Below are 6,000 nucleotides of genomic sequence, written 5' to 3' on the forward strand. Positions count from 1 at the left end.
TCCCCATTTGCTTCGACAGCAGAGGGGATTCACTCGACATTCTGAAGGCCTCAGGGTAGATTTTTCACCCAGAGAGACGGAGACAGCACAGGTGGAAAATCTGATTGGATAAAAGCTCTCATTTATGAACTGCACTGGAAGCAGCGCAACTGAGGGATATAGTAGCAATGAAATTACGTTACTAGACTGATGGGAACGAACTTTGTAAAATACATAAAGCATTAATGAAAAGATATTAAATAAAAATATATATAATTTCTGATTCTGACCATCTCTAGGCCAGCAGAGAAGGCCTTGCTGGCCCTAACGGCCCGCCTCTGACGTACACGCATACAGTTCCGCACTCACTGTTGTGTACGGCGCACAATGAATTGCGTAGCATTAGCCTGGAGTTGCATGTTGTGCCTCGTACGATTCAGCAGAACCTTTGCTCCCTTGAGCCGGTCTGCTTCGAGAGCAGCATCGGAAACAATTTTCCAGCCTTCGCCAGATTTGGTTGATGTCAGCACTGTTTCCGACACGAAGCAAGTTGGATTCGCGCAACAATGAATTGGCGCTATTTGGACACATATGTAGGATGGACAACAGGGGAATAAAACGTGTGTTCTCCAAGAAAAACGGAAGCAACCGGAAAGAGAGGAAGACCTAACAGAGAATGGCTTGATGACGACAACAAAATCGATCGGTGCCAGTTGGATGTGGCACTGCTTGAGCACATTGGCACAAGACAGAGGAAAGTAGAAACAAATGACGAAATGTGCAGTGGACACCTACAGGGCTATCTGCCCATTGAACGTGATGATAATGACGACAATGCACGTGGGAGGACTTGAATTCGCTGCAGGGATTTGCACCAGCATCTTGACCCGATCCTTTTTTGTTTTAGAAGTGGTCCTTGATGCCGGTGACGTCCAACGACAGCTGGATTCAAAGGAAACAATGCAGATCAGAAGGTACTCCTCTCAATGTTCAAGTCGAGTGCATATATATGTAACACAAAACACTTTTGTGTATGTTTATGATTTACATTCATACTTACATGTGTGAGTGATGGTCAAAGAGTGGTGAGAGTGTTAAAAAAAACTTTTGTACCAGGTAAGGCCCACTGAGCTATTTAGCTCTTTTTAGGAAGCACCCTGGCCACAAATGATAGTTCAACGAAGTGGCTTGCCATGTGGACATTTATAGCAGCCAAATACTCTAAACGTATGTTGATGATAAATGTGGAGGGACCCTGAGAAAAATCCACGCAACCACGGGGAAAACATGCAAACTCCAAATATACAGGCATCAGGGTTGGTATCGCAGCCACGACCTCTTGCCTACCAGGCGAGGGAGTTAACATCTCGCCATCGCGACGCCTCAAATAAAGGTCATGGCATTGAATGTTATTCTAAACAAACGCACAGCAATGCAATAAAGAGGATATGTGGCAATGCTGAAAGGGATGTGGTACCATATTTTAAGCGTCCTGCGGGTGTCTTTAAATGTCAAGTTTTCTCAAAGCTTGTTCACAACTTTTAAATAAAGCACAGGAAAGCCTCACTGGTCAATACTGTTGTTGAGTATTTTGTTCATTGCCTGCGTTAGAAAGCCAAACTGCCCGGAGGAAACCTAAATATGTGATTGCATGTCTACCCTTCCGCATAAATACCCGGTCTCAAACATACTCGCCGTACTGTCTCATAATAACACCAACTTGCCTTACAGGTGAGCGTCTCACAGAGGTGCCATTTCTTATCAGCCCCCATTCGCATTCGTGATTATACCCACCTTGCTTGAGGAACGTCATGTAATGTGCAAGGACTAGGCAAAAACGTAGGTGAAGTTGACTGTACAGCTAATTCATTTTCTCTCCTGGCTTTGCGTGCACAGGTTAACATCACTATGTGAAGTGGATTGCATTCCACATGGTTATGAACGATAGTTAATCTACCGCCATATGCCACGATCCAGTAAAAGCAAATACTGCATAATCATGCACAATTATTTTCATCAGCGTGTCAGTGATATGTGACCCTGAGCCAACGGTGGTAATTCCACATTCTTATGACGGGAACATTATCATCTCTTAAAGGAAAACAATGTTGATTTGCCACAGAGTGGTACTCACTTTATCGACCCTCGAAGTAAGATGGACAGAGTTCACCCCCAACTAGGATTTTGACCCCAAACTTTCCAGTTGTGAGTCACTCGTTGAAATTACATTGCCACCTTTAATTTTGCTGACAATTAAGTGTAATCCAAAACGGTTCCAATATGTGTTGCCAGTGAGGGGCCTACATGTTTTGTAATGTCGAAGGCAAACTGGTCCAAATTTTGGCAAATTTGAATTTTTTTTCACAAGTTACTCAACTGGCATTTTACACAGCATTCATCTTCCGCGAAAACTTGGTGGCACACTTCTGAAAAAGTGAGGCTTCCCCGTGTGAACGAGTGCAATAATAGCTGCGTATTGAAGGAGGCAACGCTTGGCACTGCAACTCAGGGCTCCCTCTAGATGAACTCGGTCTAAAATGAAGCAGCCTCGATCTCCAAACGCCATTGTGACGAGCCAATACGTTCAAACGCGATAACATTAATTAATTAATTGTGCTATATACTCAAGGGGTGGAAGAGTGACGCACTAAACCTGGCGACCTGAGCAAGCGATGTCTGAAACTGGTCTTGGACCCTCACAGTCAACAACCCACACTGATCAAGGTGCGGTCAAGCAAGCACTGTGGTCGATATGGTGTGAGGAGTCCTTCATCCAGCAGTGGATTAACAAAGCGCTATAAGTTAATATTGTGTAATCAAGTATTCCATCCCTCCGTGCAAAAGGGACATGCCGTGTAAAAAAGGCAAAGATCCCCCATGTAGCCTTAACAGACTGCTGGGGCAAGTGCTGTTCGTGAGCACCTATGAAGTCCAGCACGGCACACAAGGGGGTGGGGGGCCAGGACCACGCCCGGCCGCCTTTGTCTCCCCAGTGGCGATGTTTACACACACACCAGGTACTAATTTGAGGCTGAATCGACCTAGGGGAGGCCCAGGACCGGTTCAAATAATCGTCACCGGTGTTGGCCGTGAGCGGGAATCGAACCCTGGGTCGCTAGGTTCGTAGCGCGGTGCGCTAACCGCTGCACTACTGCTCCCCACTACATACTGTATATATACACACACGCACGCACAATATTGTTTAATTTCAGTCATACTTTGCACTGTCATTCATAAACCGCATATAAAACTCACGATTGAAAGTGTGCCTCCTTTTCATGCCTTCAAGTTTCTCACCTTGGCTTATTCCGTGCGATAATCATGTTATAGATTTTACACAGCAGAATGCTTTAGTTGTGGAGATGTTCAAGGTCATTTTACACCGCCGGGTAAATTGCTTTTACCCTAAGTATATATGCTCATCCGCAGGGATTTTAGATTTCAAAAATATACAGAGGCAAACATTCCCCTATAGCCTTAACATACTTTTTAGGGCAAGTGCTGTCAGCGAGCATGGTACATAAGGGGGAAGGTGACCAACACCACGCCCGACCGCCTTTGTGTCCCGAGTGGCGATGTTTACACACTACAACAGGCACTCATTTGTAGCCGAATAGACGAGGACGACCAGGACTGCTTCAGATAATCGTCATTGGTGTTGGCCGTGAATGGGAATCAAACTCTGGTGGGCGGTTCGTAGCACAGCACGCTGACCGTTACACTACCGCACCTCCATAGACACACACACATTTAACACTACATTCACTTTTATACAATGAGTCCGTCCACTTACAAATGGAAACGTCTGTATATATAATCCCACTCCGTTGCTGTTCTCTTGCTGCTTAAATGTGCTAACAATAGGATTTATAGAGAAGGTGACCTTTGAAAATGAGCGGGTCATAACCCCACATGCACGCTGCGGTGCAGCCATAACCCATTCAGCTCCCACACACACACACACCATGCAAGCATGAAGTGTGACATCCACCACCACCACCACCACACCACTAAATACCTACCAAACTTATTTCTTACTAGAAACCCTGTCACTTGTGCCTACAGCTACAGTACCAACACTACTGCCATCATCAACAAATCCTTTATATCTACCACCACCTTCAACAATACCGCCACCATATCCACCATCACCGCCACTACTACTACGATGACAGACAACTCCACTTGCAAAACCACATTCCCACCAGCACCGGATTACCAAAGTGCCCAGCAGAAGTAGCCATTACTACCTTTACCAATAACGCCACCACCATGAATTTACTAGAAGCCCTCTGTCTTCCTTTGGGGTTTGTGAACCTCTCAACCCATTGCCTTCTTTAACCTGAAAGTGCAGTCCAAATTATTCCGTGGTCTTACATGACACATGCGCATGTCATCGCGAGCAAAACCACAGAACACTTGTAAACTGTGTTTTTTTTATATTGGTTACCCTATTAAGCGACATTGGAATTCTTATATCAAGATATTATTTGTCATTACCCTAACAGTCGGTTTTGCCCTTGCCATAATACATTCTCATTATTTCTACCTAATTCACTGTTCATTCGTGAAATTGTTTGTTGAAATTCTATCATCATCATGAACTGAATCATTATTTTATTTGGACTCAATTTAATATGGTTATCAATTTTAATTCACAGTGCATATATACACCGCCCCAGGTGAATTCTCAAATGTGAGGTGACTTCGTACAGTATATTATTACCAGATGCACAATACCTGTAAAATAATGAAAACAAACTCTAGTAAAATGCCTTCGCGTCCCTCCGCCAATAACAACACTGCATGTTTGTAAAGATACTTTATTGCCAGCATCATCGTCATTCCTTTATCTCCTTTGGTTTATCACATCATCGCATCACCATCATGAGATGCAGAGCTCATTGTGGTCACTCTCGAGGCTGCAGGGTGCAGTTTTTATAACTGTCTGGCTCCAGCTTGTGCAGTTCTAATCAGGTGGGGTCAGAATGACATATTACCGCTGCCAAAGGTGACATCATATTGGGTGTCAAGCATCAACCCCATCATCAAATATTATCGAAAAATAATAGCAACCTTGGCCAGGCCACAAGAACACAGGCCATTATGAATGCACTATTTAATATATGATGTTTATTTTTACGATGGTCTTACAAGAAGATGTGCCACCTAACCCAGTGAGCCATTGTACCTGGTCGTGTAGAAACTCGTTTGCCATAAAAGTATCATCCATCATTTGGTCCCCAAATGTATGAACTGTTGAATTTTATGTATTTTTATTGTAAGAGTCCAGATGGGGCAATTTAGGTGTTGTAATGGAATAGTGAACAAAAGAAGTATACAGTACACACGTAGCTCATGGTTTTGCTTCTATCACTCATGACTCCTTTCCATATTCTGACGTGCTAAAACAATGACATGGTAATGGGAACCCCGTCGTATATGGTAGTTGTCATGAAAGTGCTCTCTATGACATCAGGGGGTGTATGTCAGAGCAACATTCTGAGTTTGTCCTGTTGGGTCCACTGAGGGTGTCAATAATTGATCGTCTCCTATTTGTAGACAAGAACAGAAATAATGCGTTGAAGCTTTCTGCTCATGGATGGAATCCCTAAAAAAACCTCCGGTTTTATCTGCACTTCATGGACAACACTTGCCAGTGGCCAACGTACAACAGACGAGTCTGCACAAGGTGCATTCAACGCCATATTACTGCTTTAAAATGACCGTGAGATAGTGTTTTTTAAAGGTTTACTTTTACGTGGGGAATTTTGTATAAATAGCAGGTTCATGACCGCAGTCCCCTCGTTGCAAGTGAACCGCAGTTAGTAATTAATCGCTACTGCTCTCAGATGTGCCTACTATTGTGCGTGCACGGTTATCAGGCAGTGCTTGTCTCGCTCATGAATAGACACACAAGCCTTTGAGCAACAGCAGGTCTCCAGGGTGAAATTCACTGTTGCATTTTCTCACAAGACACCAGTTAAACAAAATTTGTGCACGGACTGGAAACATTGGCAA

This window comes from Petromyzon marinus, chromosome 4 (genome assembly GCF_048934315.1).
Source record: "Petromyzon marinus isolate PM22_M1 ecotype Great Lakes invasive population chromosome 4, UKy_Petmar_22M1.pri1.0, whole genome shotgun sequence".
Classification (NCBI taxonomy): Eukaryota; Metazoa; Chordata; class Hyperoartia; order Petromyzontiformes; family Petromyzontidae; genus Petromyzon; species Petromyzon marinus.